The sequence below is a fragment of the Neofelis nebulosa genome, chromosome 9, assembly GCF_028018385.1.
Source record: "Neofelis nebulosa isolate mNeoNeb1 chromosome 9, mNeoNeb1.pri, whole genome shotgun sequence".
In the NCBI taxonomy this organism is placed as follows: Eukaryota; Metazoa; Chordata; class Mammalia; order Carnivora; family Felidae; genus Neofelis; species Neofelis nebulosa.
This window is the reverse complement of record NC_080790.1, coordinates 38,287,247-38,303,319: the sequence shown is the minus strand read 5'-3', so window position 1 is coordinate 38,303,319 and position 16,073 is coordinate 38,287,247. Positions and strand designations below refer to the sequence as shown.

Genomic DNA, 16,073 nt, shown 5'->3' with positions numbered 1-16,073 from the left:
TCGACATTTTAACAATATTTGTTCTTCCTATCCAGGAGCATGGAATCTTTTTCCATTTCTTTGTGTCTTCTTCAATTTCTTTCATAAGCTTTCTATAGTTTTCAGTGTATAGATTTTTCACCTCTTTGGTTAGATTTTTCCTAGGTATTTTATGGTTTTTGGTGCAACTGTAAATGGGATTGATTCCTTGATTTCTCTTTCTGTCACCTCATTGTTGGTGTATAGGAATGCAACTGATTTCTGTGCACTGATTTTATATCCTGCGGCTTTGCTGAATTCATGGATCAGTTCTAGCAGTTTTTTGGTGGAATCTTTTGGGTTTCCCATATAGAGTATCATGTCATCTGTGAAGAGTGAAAGTTTGACCTCCTCCCACATCTTCTTTATCCATTCATCCATCAATGGGCATTTGGGCTCTTTCCATACTTTGGCTATTGTCAATAGCACTGCTATTGGGTGCATGTGCCCCTTTGAAACAGCACACCTGTATCCTTTGCACAAGTACCTAGGAGTGCAATTGCTGGGGTCTAGGATAGTTCTATTTTTAATTTTTTGAGGAACCTCCATACTGTTTTCCAGAGTGGCTGCACCAGCTTGCATTCCCACCAGCAGTGCAAAAGTGTTACTCTTTCTCCACATCCTCGCCAACATCTGTTGTTGCCTGAGTTATTAATGTTAACCATTCTGACAGGTATGAGGTGGTATCTCATTGTGGTTTTGATTTGTATTTCCCTGATGCTGCGTGATGTTCAGCATCTTTTCATGTGTCTGTTAGGCATCTGGATGTCTTCTTTGTAAAAGTGTGTGTTCATGTCTTTTACCCATTTCTTTACGGGATTATTTGTTTTTGGGGTGTTGAGTTTGATAAGTTCTTTATAGATTTTGGATACTAACCCTTTATCTGATATGTCCTTTGCAAATATCTTCTCCCATTCCAATGGTTTCCTCTTAGTTTTGCTGATTGTCTCCTTCACTGTGCAGAAGCTTTTTATCTTGATGAGGTCCCAATAGTTCATTGTTGCTTTTGTTTCCCTTGCCTCCGGAGATGTGTTGAGTAAGAAGTTGCTGCAGCCAAGGTCAAAGAGATTTCTGCATGCTTTCTCCTCTAGGATTTTGATGTCTCACATTTTGAATTTATTTTTGTATATGGTGTAAGAAAGTGGTCCAGTTCTGCATGTTGCTGTCCAGTTATCCCAACACCATTTGCTGAAGAGACTGCCTTTATTCCATTGGCTATTCCTTCCTCCTTTGTCAAAGATTAGTTGGCCATACGTTTGTGGGTTCATTTCTGGGTTCCCTATTCTGTTCCATTGATCTGAGTGTCTGTTTTTGTGCCAGTACCATACTGTCTTGATGATTATAGCTTTGTAATACATCTTGAAGTCCAGAATTGTGATGGCTCCAGTCTTGGTTCTCTTTTTCAGGATTGCTTTGGCTATTCGGGGTCTTTTATGGTTCCATACAAATTTTAGGATTGTTTGTTCTAGCTCTGTGAAGAATGTTGGTGTTGTTTTGATAGGATTGCATTTAATATGTAGATTGCTTTGGGTAGTATAGATATTTTAACAATATTTGTTCTTCCAATCTATGAGCATGAAATATTTTTCCATTTTTTGTGTGTCTTCTTCAATTTCTTTCATAAGCTTTCTATAGTTTCCAGTATACAGATTTTTCACCTCTTTGGTTAGGTTTATTCCTAGGTATTTTATGGTTTTTGGTGCAATTGTAAATGGGATCGATTCCTTGATTTCTCTTTCTGCTGCTTCGTTATTGGTGTATAGAAATGCAACCGATTTTTGTGCACTGATTTTGTATCCTGCGGCTTTGCTGAATTCATGGATCAGTTCTAGCAGTTTTTTGGTGGAATTTAAGATACAAAACAGATGAACAATGGGAAGGGAAGCAAAAATAATATAAAAACAGGGAGGGGAACAAAACATAAGAGACTCTTAAATACAGAGAACAAACTGAGGGTTGTTGGAGGGGTTTTGGGTGGGGAGGTAGGCTAAATGGGCAAGGGACATTAAGAAGGACCTTTGTTGGGATCAGCACCGGGTATTATATGTAGGGGATGAATCACTGGAATCTACTCCTGAAATCATTATTGCATTATATGCTAAATAACTTGGATGTAAATTTATAAACAAACAAACAAACATGCCCATGATCTTGATAAGTGGAGGGAACATCAATGGACACCAGGTAGGGTGAGAGAGCTTGGTCATTCAACATCACTAGAATCTCTATAATCTGTTCATAGATGCACAATCTCCATAAAAACTTATTCACGTAGCCAAGCTAACATTCACAATGAATAAAGCAGAAGGAACCAAGAAGTGGTAGAGAGTAGAGGTTACCTGGCCCCCACAGTTGACAAATACACAGAAGCAAATTAGTAGTAGAACTGGGCTTGGAATCTATAACTCCCAACTCCTCAATGCAGGGCTTCCTGCTGCCGTGCTCATCAGTTCCCTTGGGACTCCTGAAAAGACTAGGGCCACTGTAGCTTACATCCCATCAAGGGCTACTAACAAGCAAGCTTGGCAGTCTGGTTTGGGCCCTGCTACTGGAAAAGAACTGGCACTAACCTTGGTCAAACTAATGGGGCAACATGATGTGTACCATGCACCACAGAGAACAGCACAGGCCATTTGTACTTGAGTAGATTTAGGAAAATGGGAAAATGCCAAGGAAATTCCCAGGGCGACCTCTGCAGTACAGCTTTTACCAAACGTGGGTGGGATGATACAGTTGAACTTGCCCAAACCTCTGCTCCTCTAAGCAGCCCAAGCCCATTGTCTCTAAGACTTACTTCCCTGTGGGCTGATCCATCATCACACCTTCCTGAAGCTGGGTCCTCTGTGAAAACCCAGACTTTAGGTTGTGGGTCAACAGTTTCCTCTCCTTCGTGTGAAAATGAAAGAAGAATTAGCAAAAATTACCTCCACACGCCTCACCAAATAATAAATAGAAATAAATAGAAATATTAAAGGCATCAAGACAAAAGAGCCCAACTCTAAAGGACCAACATCAAGGTATATTTCTCTGAACTTAAAACATCTATTGATCAAATTGTACATTCACATGCAACCACAAAATAAGAAACAAACACCTAAAGCCTCATCAGACAGCTTGCGGTAAAACATTGAAGGAAAAGTTTAGGTTAAATGCCTAAAGTTTGAAATTCCTGGACAAAGAGCCAAGTGACAGAGAACTTTTAGCCCAATGATCCACATCACACAAAATTCAACAGTCTTGAAACAAAAGATGGTAAATTGAACATCACCAAAATTTTAGAATTTTGGACAAACTTGACAAAACACATAGGTGAAAGTTAAAAGAAAAAGTATGTGGGAGAAAATATGTGCAACGCATCCAATAAGCTAATACCTAATATTCAAAGTTTTTAAATAGTTCCTACTAATCAATTTTAAAATGTAAGTAATTTTATTGGAAAATAAACTACAGATGTAAAAAGCATTTCACTGAGAAGAAAATATAAATATCCAACAAATAAACGTAATTATAGTTAACCATACTAGTAATTAGCAAAATGAGAATCAAAGCAACAATGAGATTCCATTTCCACCCAACAGGAAGGCACAAATTAAAAAGGTGGTAGGTGGGGCACGAGGGTGGCTCAGAGTTAAGCGTCTGATTGTTGATTTTGGCTCGGGTAATGATCTCATGGTTGGTGGGATCGAGCCTCGCATCAGGCTCTGGACTGATGGCACAGAGCCTGCTTGGAATTCTCTCTCTGTCTCTCTCTCTCTGTCTCTATCTCTGACTCTTTCCTATACACATATGTGCACTCTGTCTCTCCTCTCTCTCTCTCTCTCTTTCTCTCTCTTTCAGGAGAAATAAACTTTTTTTTTTAAAGATGGCAATGGCGGTGAAGAAACAGATTCACTCACTGTATGGATGAATGGGAGAATTAACAGAGCCTTTTTGGAAGGCAATTTTGCAGGAGCTATGAAAAAAATAAATGTGTGTACCCCTTGACTCCTCAATTCTACTCACAAGAACCAATCAGCTAAATTTACTTTCAGCTTCAAAAGCTGGAAAAATCCAGTTCAAAGTGATCAAAATATTTACTAGATCCCGTCATTGGCAGTCTAGAAGTAGTACAGGATCAGAATGGCTGATACGATAATTCCACAATGTCAGCAAGGATCAGGGTGTATTTAGTTCTCTCTGAACTGACGTTCATTACTAAGGCCAGGTTCCCTCATGTCTGTAAGATAATTTTCTGTGAGAATCAGAACTGTATGCTCAGTCATTTACATCTTTTCAAGAGAGAGAACGTCTCTCCCACATCAAAGTCTTTCAAGTCCGCTTGGGCGAACTTGGGAGGCATGCTATGCCAATCAGGTCCTAACAAGAAACATATGACACATTCCGAATTTGGCAATTTGAGTTAAATGTAATAAAGGAGCTATTTATAAAGATATGGGCAGAGTATAGGGAAATCCCAAGGCATAGCGCCCAACCCCAGGGCTAGTAACGATAGGATACACCCCTTCCTACCCATAGGCCTGAATGGACAAGAGGAGGAAAAGTTTACCAGAACCCACAGAGAGAGCTCTGTGGAAATGACAACGTAATAGGAGCCATGACCCTCCTCAAGAAAAATAGACTGGGCTGACCCCAGAGAGAAGGAATCAGGAATACCCTGAATAGCTCACACAAGCTCCTCACAAGGTCTCTAGTTTGATAACCATGGCTGCCTTCTTCCACTAACTATCACATGTTACCCTTGTCTCTACGGGTACCTCAGCCTGATGCTCTTCTTCTTCACCTGGAGTGGGAATCACATCTTTGCTTCTGTGGACTCTAAGTCCTTGGTGCTTTTCTTTATTGGGTGCTACAGTTTTCAATTGTCTGAAACTACTGGGCAGAGAAGTAATAAGACCTGCTCTAGGGAATCCCTTGGGTCCCAGACACAGTCCTATTTACCTCCGCTGAGTAGCAACAACCTAGTTTTCCCTGAATAGTCAGCATCAATCACCCTGAGCAGTAAGATCCCTCCTTTCTACCTGTTTATTCACTGACATGAGGGGCCAGATGGCTATCAGGCATCCCAACCTCCAATTCCTCAGATCCTGACTATATTCACTAAGGGAAGCATTTCTTTCATTCCTGGGCATTAGAACCTCCTTTCCATGGAGGCTTAGGTCCCAGACGAAGAAGAAAAAGCTCCTACAGTATGTCATTTGGTTTAACAGTAAGAGAGCTCTCTCCCCCATTACACCCTTTGGTTCTTGAACCTCTGCATTTCCGTCATGAGGAAGATAGCAACATTTACAAACCAGTGGTTTAAGGAATACACTGCTTGCAGCAAGACAGAACTCTCAGAGTGTTGTATTTTAGCTGGCACCACATTTGACTCTTCAAAAGACCATCCCACTATTCTACCAAGAGAGTTGCACATGGTAAAGCTAATGAATTATTATTACCTGAGTGTGAGTTGTTGCCATAATTCCTTTACTGAAAAATGTAACTCCTAGTCAGAAGTGATGCTGTATGGGACATAGATAAAGTCATTCAGTAAGTCTACAAATGGCGTTCCTGGCAAAAGTACTATGAGTTGAGAAGACAAACCAATACACAAAATGTATAGGTATCCAAGAAGAAAGCTTTGACTTCATAATGGAAGAATCCAATATAAACAATCTGCCAATAGGGAACTGGGTGGTTTCACCAGGAAATGGCGCCATACCAGGGGTTTTCTGTTGATCTATACTGATGGTGGTTTGGGCACTGTGCAGTGGCAATAACCAAATCAAACTTGTTGAAAGGAAATCAACCTGCTGAGTCCAGGCATAACCTCCATATCTGCCACCATGGTCACTTTTTACATGGACCCACTGAGTAGGCAAGTGCCTGGGGGAAGATTGACATCCACAGGTTGGGACACCTTGACCTCTCATTTATTGACAGCATCCTCTCCAGTAGATTCCCTTTGGTAGGCCCTTATTTGGAACACAAATATCTTCACATTCCATGTCCATTCTGAGAAGTTCATCTGCGTGCCACTCTTCACACCTTGCAGCCAGTTTTCTAATCGTTTTCTTTCCAAGTCCCTGCCCAGCTAGCCAACTCATTAGCCCACAGATTGATGTAGATCTGTATCACAGATCTCCTCCGACATGAAATGAATAACCAAATATGCCATCTCAATTTCTGCCCAGTGGGAGGATTTCCCTTCATCATTATGTTTCAGGGCAACTTGAAGGGGCTATCGTGAAATGACAATAACCCCCTATTTCCGGCTGGGGCCAGCATACTACACAGACCCATACATACATCCAATCAGGCCTACACTTTTTCTCCTTGATGTTTAGATCTCCCCCATAAGATTCTGCTGTGAACTAAGAAATAGTTGGAAAAGCTGTAGGAGCAAATACTGTGGGAGTCTGAGCTACCAGTTTATGAAGTTTACTTCTGCCTTTCAGATATGCTTGGGCCTGGTCTCCTATGTACTATTGCTCTTTAAATAGAATATCCCTGTGCCTGTCCAATTTTATGGTTTGGCCGATCAGGTCATTCCAAGCTCATGGTGGGCAGTTAAGTTGGATGTCTCAGTTAGGAATTCAGACTCTGTAATGAACAAACAGCAATTCAGGAGCTGATTTTCAGCAAAGCAGAAGAGGACTTGGCCTTACTCTAAAACCCCAGGGATGTTCCCTGTCATCCTTGAGCCTGGGGCTTGTAAGAGCTCCATGCAGCACCTGTATCTGCCACAAACACTTCTAAAACCAGTGGGTTTGTTCTTTTTTTTTTTTTTTTTAGGCTTATTTTACTTATTTGGGGGGGGGGGCATGGAGAGAGAATGCACAGGAGGGACAGAGGGAAAGGGATAGAGAGAGGAGAACCCCAAGCAGGTCCCACACTGTCAGTGCAGAGCCCAATGGGGGGCTCAAACCATGAACCATGAGATCATGACCTGAGCCAAAATCAAGAGTTGGATGTGTATCCAACTGAGCCACCCAGGCGTCCCTGGGCTTTGTTAATTCTTAAGGCCCAAGGGGCAAATAAACTTGCATCCAAGCCTAGACCTTCGGCATAATCTATTCTGGCTCTAGGACCCATCAAAACTAGCAGCTTTTTGAGTTACTTGGTATGTGGACTGAAACAACATGCCCAGACAAGGAATGTTAACCCTAAAATCCAAAGAGACCCATTAAGCATTTGGGGTTTTGTCTGTTTGTTTGTTTTCACGCTGGGAAATACAAGGTCCAACAATTTGTCTATAACTTTCTAGGGGACATTCTGAGATGTCTTAGACTACTGGACCCCTGGAAATTTCATCAGTATAGCAGACCTCTGACTGCATTTCACTAGCATGCATTTATCTTTCTAAGGCATCTAGTGTGTTTGCTATTTCTAGCTTACCAGATACAATTAATGTCATCAATATAATGGACCAGCACCAGGTCCCCAGGTCTTACTATCATAAGGAATTAGAGAGTTGGTATAGATGTGAGGCAATACAGTCTCGCATGTGAAGGCAAACTGCTTCTGGTCATCGTTGCTCTTAGCTATGGGGTTTAAAAAACATTTTCCAGGTCACTAGCTGTATACTAGATCTCAGGGGCTGTGTTTATTTGCTCCAGTAAGGACATTACGTGCCGATCTGCAGCTTCAATTGGCTTTACAAGCCGGTTAAGTTTATGATGATCTACTGGCATTCTCTGCAACCTGTGCAGTATTTGTATCAGCCAAAAAGGCAAGTTAAATGGGGATGTGAAATTAATACCCTTGCATCTTTCAAGTCTTTGATGATGGCACTGATTCTAATAATTCCACCAGGTGTGTAGTATTGCTTTGGGGTTTTTAGTTTATTATCTTGGCAGGGGTGAGAAAGAATCCTCAGGCTTCCCCTTTGCATTTTCTTCATAGTAACCTTCACTCTATGAGAAGGAACCCAAAATGGGCCTGCTGCCAATCACTACATTTATTGATTTAAATTAGATAAATTCTAAGCCTGAGAAACTAATCTAAGGCTGGGTCTTCAGACAGACATAGATCCAAAGTCCATCTGTCTCCTGGCCTTTATAATCTTCCATGTGGCTTGACGGACCACAGCAGCGTTTTGCATCTCTGGGGATCAGCATCCGTATGGAGCCAATATTTGAAACCCCTGGAAAGTCCTTCTGTCTTCCCAGCGCACAGTCCTCTGATAAATGGCCACAAGTGTCTCTGGGGAAGGCTTAGGGGAAGGAAGAGTCCTACTTGTTTACCTGTCACCTTGTATGAGTCTGCTTGGGCTGTCATAACAAAATACCACACAGTAGGTGGCTCAAAAACAAAAATTTGTTTCTCACAGTTCCGGAGGCTGGAAGTCCAAGATCAAGGTTGGGGCAGCTTTGGTTTCTCCTGGGGCTTCTTTCCTTCTGGCTTGTGACCCCTCATGGCCTTGCCTCTGTGCATTCGCATCTCTGGTGCCTCTTCCTTTTCTTACAAGGACAGCAGTCATACTTAGATTAGGGCCCCACTAGTAATGACTTCATTTAACCTTAATCACTCCTTTAAAAGCCCTATCTCCAAAAATAGTCACTTTGAGAGTTAGAGATTCAACATATGAATGGGGGTGGGATGGGAACTATTCGGTCTACAACACACCATGCAAAATTCTTCTTCAAAGGGACCTAGCCTTTGCCTCAAAGGGCTTCAGGTGTGTGATCTTCCTTAAATCTGGGAAGTGGGTAAGAATGAATCCTCACTATAAGCAATTCAAGTTAGGTTTTCTGCCTGCCACACCTAGATATTTTTTCTCGTATATGCGAAGCAGCACCTCAGAAGGATCTCCAACTATTTCATTTCTAGAAACCCTAAGGTGAATTAGTCATTGCCCCAGTGTGCTGATGTTCTACATACATATGAAGCTCAGGATGAGCCACTGCTGTACCAGAGGCTCAGGGACATGCTGGGGATGTTGGAACACATCTATTGTGTTTAACCTAGCTAGCTGCCCATTAATCACACCCGCCCCCAAGGATGACCTGAGGGACCAATAGCCAATGTGTTGGCGAGGGGCGTTCTAGTCTCTTGAAGAACTCACTGGTAGCTACCCTGGCCAGGCTGACAATGATGGTTATTTAAATTGCTGCCATTAGAGGAAGCTAGATGAATGAAATGTGTAAATTCCCTGCACATTTTTTCAACTTCTTCTATTATTATTTCTAGTAAAAAGTTAAAGAGAAGAGTAAAATGCATGTATTATGGTAAACTGGTAGGGTAGTTGGTTTGGTACTGTTGATTCTTTGATAATTGTTCCATGCAAATAAGGTGCTTAGACTAATGAAAAGGAAAATTATCAGGTCGGGCAAATCCAAACTAAGGTGTTCTCTAGCATACGGCCTAATCGGCGATTTAAACATAGTTTCTTGTTTGCTTTTCCCCAAACAAAACAAACATTTGTCTTGTCAATATGAGACTTTTCAGTTTTAATTAAAATTATCTATTATGCTGTTCAGAAAACAAATCTCTGTAAAGTATTACTCTATTTATATATAAATACATAAAGGCCTTCTGGGTCCAGAGAATTAATTCTTCAAACTTTAGGTTACCTTTATGTTTAGGGATGTTTCAAAACAAATAATGTGAAATACTTAATAAATTAAAATTTTGGTAACAGGGGTGCCTGGGTGGCTCAGTCGGTTAAGCATTCCACTCTTGATTTCAGCTCAGGGCATGATCTCTCGGTTCATGAGATCCAGCATAGAGCTTGCTTGGGATTCTCTCTCTCTCTCTCTCTCTCTCTCTCTCTCTCTCTCTGCCCCTCTCCCACTCAAAATAAATAAATAAACTTAAAAAAATGGTAACATTTATTTTCTTAAACAATTGAATTTCTAAAATATTCACAAGGTATAAATACAACATCTTGGATGATATTGGCAGGAGGGGGTGGGGGGGGGGGGTGGGAGGGATATGATATTCTGAAACCCTAAAGGCTACTGTAAACATTCATGTGTAAATCTTGTATGGAATGCAATTGCTGGATCATATGGTCAGACTCTGCATTTAGCTTTGTAGAAAAACAAAACAAGACAGAACAAACTGCCAGACTGTCTTCCAAAGAGGCAGTACCATTGTGTACTCCCACCAGCAATGATTCCTGCTGTTCCACATCCCCACCAGCATTTGGTGTTGTCAGTGTTCCAGATCCTGGCCATTTCCATAGGTGCGGAATAATCTCTGTTGTTTTAATACGCAATCCCCTAATGACATATGATGGTGGAATATCTTTTCATATACCTATTTGCCACCTGTATGTCTTCTTTGTGAGGTGTCTGTTCAGATTTTTGGCCTGTTTTTAATTGGGTTGTTTCCACTCACATTATTGAATGTTAAGATATCTTTGCATATTTTGAGTTTCACCTATGTCTTTTTACTTTTGTTAACATGGCTGCTAGAAAATTTTTAATTCCATGTGTGGCCATATTTGTGGCTCACCATTCAGTATGTTTTGGTTGGACTCTAGTTGAAAGATGCAGCTTGGGTGCCAGAAAGACTGAGGTACCACATCAGTGAAGGGGCAGCCACTTGGTCCAGCCTGCGTGGAAGGGGCAGGGGCTGAGAGCCAAGGCAAAGCACAACATCTTATTGTAACACTTTTGACATACTCATTTTTTCAACCCTAAAAACCCCAACTTTAAATGTACAGGTTTTTGAAGTTAATTACCAAATAATATGTGCAACTGGCATAATCACCTAATGCCTCAGCTTCCCTCTCCTGTTCCCTGACCCAACCACGTCGGGCTCGGGGGCTCAGTTTACTTGCGTCAAACCCTCGCCGATTGGGCGGTCCTGCTCACTTCAGATTCTCCCCAGTACACCTCTGCTCTTGCTACTGTCCTCTCTAAAACCTTCAATGATTCCCCACTGCCTGAACAATAAAGTTCAAACTGTCTGGCATGGCTCAGGACCTGGCAAGGGATAGAAGTACACTCAGAAGTTGTACACTGGGGAGAACATAAGCAAGGGAGTATTTACAAAAGTGCAGGCAGGTTTAGAGAAAGCAACAGGAGATGGTGAATCACAGGAGGGGGGAGCTGCCAACAGCTGGAATCCCCTATCCCCATGCCCCAAGGAGAAGGGGCAGGGGGACCTGCCAGTGACTGGTATACCCAGAGGTGAAGCTGTGGCTTCTCTATCAGAATGGAAAGCAGGGAGGGAAAGCAGAAGGGAAAGCAAACGTCAGGGAGGGATGTACTCTAACTAAACTCTCCTCCTCCGTCTGATTTCCCATTGCCTCAGCCTACGCAGGAGACAGAGGACAAGAGACCACTGAAGCAGCCCACGAGATCAGTCTCACAGACAGAACAGCCTCCTGTGAAGACACAGGACACACCCCCCTGGGTTCCTGGCTCAGCCCATAACTGCCTACCTACCTCCAGGCACTCCCACTCCAGGCTGTCCACCTCACTTTGTCAAGAAATCTCTCTGGGGGGCCTGGGGGGCTCAGTTGGTTAAGCGTCTGACTTCGACTCAGGTCATGATCTCATGGTTCCTGGGTTCAAGCCCCACATGGGGCTCTCCGGTATCAGCACGGAGCCTTCTTTGGAATCTCTGTCTCCCTCTCTCTCTCTCTCTCTCTCTCAAAAATAAATAAACATTAAAAAATAAATAAATAAAATGTTAAAATAAAAAAAAGAAATCTCTCTAAAACTCAGACCCGATCACACAACTCCTCCTAGGAAAACCTTCTTCACTATCCACCCAGCAAGTCCAAGCTCCCATCGTGAGACCCTAAGACCTGTTATGAGCTCAGTTCACCACCTCGCTCACCATAACTTTATGAATGCAAGTGTTTGGTTCATCACAAACCCCTTCAAGTGACATCCTCTGTCCCTGGATGCTGCCACAGAGAGGGCCTGGCTGCCAAGGAATCCACCGTTTTCAGCTTTCAAAGACTTGGAGCTAGGCTCTGGTTGAGTGGTCAGCTGTGCCTCCTGGGACCAGCAGAGGGCACCCTGACATTGAATGCCATTGAATGGCCAAGACTCTGGAGACCACATCCCGGGAGGGGGGCTGCTGGAGCTCTGAATTCAGCGTGGCGCCTGAAGGCAAGACCTTTGCAGAAAGCTTAGAATCCTGCTTTCAAACTTCTTTTTTACTGCAGTCCATTTGGAAATACATTTTACCTTGCAACCCAGTTCATACATACATGTAAATTTATTGTCCACTTGCATTGCTAATTTACCAAATTCTGACTGATGGAATTTCACAATGAAATGAATTTTCAAAAAATAAAAAATAATTTAACAACATTAAATTTAGTTAATCAAAGTGGACCTTTGTTGTTTATACCTTCAGCAAATTAGTGTTTTAAATAATTTGCTTTTATATAACTGAAGACTTTTTTGGCAAAATATTCAGATTTTTAGTTACCGAATACATGACACTCTTTAAAATGTAGGTAACAGAGGCACCTGGGTGGCTCAGTTGGTCAAGCTTAAGACTCGTGATGTCGGCTCAGGTAATGATCTCACAGTTCATGGGTTCAAGCCCTGCACTGGGCTCTGCACTGACAGTGTGGAGCCTGCTTGGGATTCTCTCTCTCTGCCCTTCCCCTGCTTGTGTTTTCTCTCTCTCTCTCCCTCTCTCTCTCCACCCCCCCCCCCCCCGCCAAATCAATAAATACACTTTTTTAAGATGTAGGGCAACAAAATATTATGACAATTTGACTGTGTAAGGTCATAAAGGCCTACAGCCTCCTTAAAATGAAACACCTGATTTTCATGAGTTACTTATTTTCTCAGGAAAAGGGTGTGTGAAATTTTAATGAAAACTAGAAAGGTATTGGATTCACAAGTCATTCAGATAAAAATGTCTGTAGGGATTTGTAGGGATAAAACTGCCATCAAATCTACAACATGTTAAAAGATAAACTGAGAATTTATTTGAGCAGAAATTACTTCGAATCAAACAGCATCCAATCCCGCAGATAGAAAGGAGCTCTGAGGAGCTGTGCAAAATGAAAGACTTTCATAGGCAGAAGGGAGTGGAAACAGGGAAATCAAAGTTGGCAGAAAATCAGGTTGGTTATTGATTGCTGCAAGGTTACTTTCCCATAGGGAACCGTAGGAGTCTCAGGCGGATTAGCTAGCCACTGCTGATCAGGTGACTCCCGACTGACTGGGTTTTTTTTACCCCTGGTTTCAGATTTACCCCTCCATTTCAGGAAGAGTTGAGACTGTAATTGAGCCTCAGTTTGGTGACCTGGGGCTTAGAATGAACAACTCCGGTTTGGGCCCGGTACCTTGTTTTATAGGAGACACAATAACAATGATCTCATATTTGGATTCATGCTCCAAATAATTATCTTCCTTAGTTTGCATGAAAGAGATACCACCAAGAGCAGGAAACAAACTATGGGGACACCTTGCAAGTGAATGGAGATTCCCAAAGTGTCTACAAATGCAAAATAAGAAACAATGCTTTTGTGAGCTTGGTTACAGCTGGAGCTAGTCACAAAATGATGCAGTTAACAGTTAAAGGCAAATCCCTCACACAGCCTGTGTGAAAACTGTTACTGTTTGAGACCAATGGAGCAAAATGGAAAGCTTCCATTCTCAAATAATAACTACTAATAGAATATTAACTTCAATTTATCATTTCAGACTGGGGTGCCTAGGTAGCTCAGTCGGTTAAGCATCCGACTTCAGCTCAGGTCATGACCTCGTGGTTCGTGCGTTCGAGCCCCAAGTCAGGCTCTGTGCTGACAGCTCCAGAGCCTGGAGCCTGCTTCGGATTCTGTTTCTCCCTCTCTCTCTGCCCCTCCCCCCACTCACACTCTGTCTCTCTCTCTGTCGTTCAAAAACAGGTCCAGGTGCAGACATGACTTACTGGGAGGTTTCTCCCAATCTGAAGACCTGTGAACTAAAGAGACAAGTTATCTGTCCACACTGACCCAACATGCAATGGTGAATAGGCATAGAGTGGCCACATGAGATCTTCCTGTTAAACGGAGACCGTCTAGACATACATAGCATTCCCTGGTTCATAGCAGTTTGGAAGTCCAGCTGGGAACATATCACCAATTCCTTGACTAGGGACCCCCCCTGGGCCCCAGGAGCAGGTTCTAGCCCTAGACTATCAGTTCTACCCTCTGAGTCATCTTTCCTTTTCCATATGGAACAGCCCATGTTTGCAGCAGAGCAGTTTTCTCAGCCTGTTTCCTTCCTGCCCACTGACAGCTGGAGGTCTGTGTTAGTTTCCTATCACTGCTGTAAAAGAGGCACCACAAACTTCATAACTTAAACAACTCAAACATGATCTTACAGTTCTGGAGGTCAGAGGTGGAAAACAGGTCCCACTGGGCCAAAATCAAGATGTTGGCATGCTCTCTCTGGAGGCTCTAGGGGAGAATCGTTGCCTTGCCTTTTCCAGCTTCTAGGAGTCACCTGTGTTCCATGTCTCCCTTCCACCTTCAAAGACAGCAATGGCTAGTTGAGTCTTTTTTTTTTTTTTTAAGTTTATTTATTTTGAGAGAGAAAGCAAGTTGGGGAAGGGCAGAGAGAGGGAGAGACAGAATCCCAAACAGGCTCCGCACTGTCAGTGCAGAGCCCGACACAGGGCTTGAACTCACAAACTGTAAGATCATGACCTGAGCCAAGAGTCAGACATTTAACCCACTGAGCCACCCTTAACCTAATCACACCTGCAGACCCTTTTTGCCACATAAGGTAACATATTCACAAATTCTGGGATTAGGATGTAATCTTTGGGGCCATTATTTTTATTATATCTGTATATATTATTATATTATATATAATTTATATATTATTTATTATATTTATATATTATATTATATATTTAGTATATAGATATAGATATATAGATATAACATTTATATAACATTTTATATGTTAAGGCCCCTCTTTATTTTTTACTTCTCTGTCCCTTTCAGTCCAATCTACTTTAATTCTTTTAAAAATGTTTTGCATTCTCAATTTAGAATCAATTCCATTAGGGGAAAAACACACCTACATTTCTTTTCAAGACAGTTTTCTCTACCTTGTGTTACCTGTGAGGCTTCTGGTTCTTAAAGGACCTTTCAGGCATGCCCTAAATCTCTCTGAGGTCTTACAATTTCCCACTGGTGTGCAAGAATACATATTTTAGGAGACATGACGTAAAAGCTACCAGTCCTCTTTTATCAAAAAGACAGGAGATAACAAGTTAGTGTGAATGTGGAGAAAAGGGAACACTTTTACACTATTGTTGGGAGTGTAAAATGGCATAGCCATTATGGAAAACAGTATGGTGGTTCCTCAAAAAAAGTAAAAACCAAATCCCACTCCTGGGTATGTACCTGAAGGAACTGAAATCAGGATCTTGAAGAGACACACCCATGTTCATTGCAGCATTATTCACAATAGCTGAGATATGGAAGTAACCTGAATGCCTGTAAATGGATGAGTGAATTAAGAAGATGTGGTATACATATACAATGGAATAGTATTCAACCATGAGAAAGATGGAAAACTTGTCATTTGCAACAACATGGATGGACACTGAGGGCATTATGCTAAGTGAGATAAGTCAGACAGAACAAATACTATATGATATCTCTTGCATGTAGAATCTGAAAAACCAAAAACCTGAACTTGCAAAAACAAAGAGTAGAATGGTTACCAGTGGGGAAACTGGGGAGATGTTATTTAAGGGGACAAATTTGCAACTCATAGATAATCAAGTTCTAGAAATCTAATGCACAACATAGTGATGATAATCAACAATACTATATTATAAACTTGAAAGTTGCTAACAGACCAGACCCTAACTGCTCCCAATATAAAAAAAAGAAATTATGATTATATGATAAAGGAGTGTTAGCTAAATACTGCAGTAATTATACTATAAAATATAAATGTATCAAACACATTGTACATTTACACGGTATTATGTATCAATTATATCTCAATTAAAAAAAAAGTTGCCCATCCTTAAGACCTGGGAGTGGCCAGGAATGGCAAAATTCTACTTCATTCTAGTAAGTATTGGTTAAGCAATCACAGAGCCCACCCAGAGTCAAGGGGAGGAAACACTGACCATCCCTCTCA

The 16,073-nt window shown here is 41.7% G+C and overlaps 1 protein-coding gene across 11 annotated transcripts in view; it reads right to left on the bottom strand.

Annotated features, from left to right (window-relative positions):
• Positions 1-16,073, bottom strand: part of LOC131484750 (interleukin-36 gamma-like) — a 174,764-nt gene that overhangs the window by 10,658 nt on the left and 148,033 nt on the right. Inside the window, exon 2 of one of the 11 annotated variants that reach the window (XM_058683337.1) lies at positions 14,290-14,435. The exons of the other annotated variants lie outside the window; for them this stretch is intronic. The gene's annotated coding sequence lies outside the window, so the exon portion shown is untranslated. The remainder of the gene's footprint in view (positions 1-14,289; positions 14,436-16,073) is intronic. 11 annotated transcript variants of the gene reach the window in all.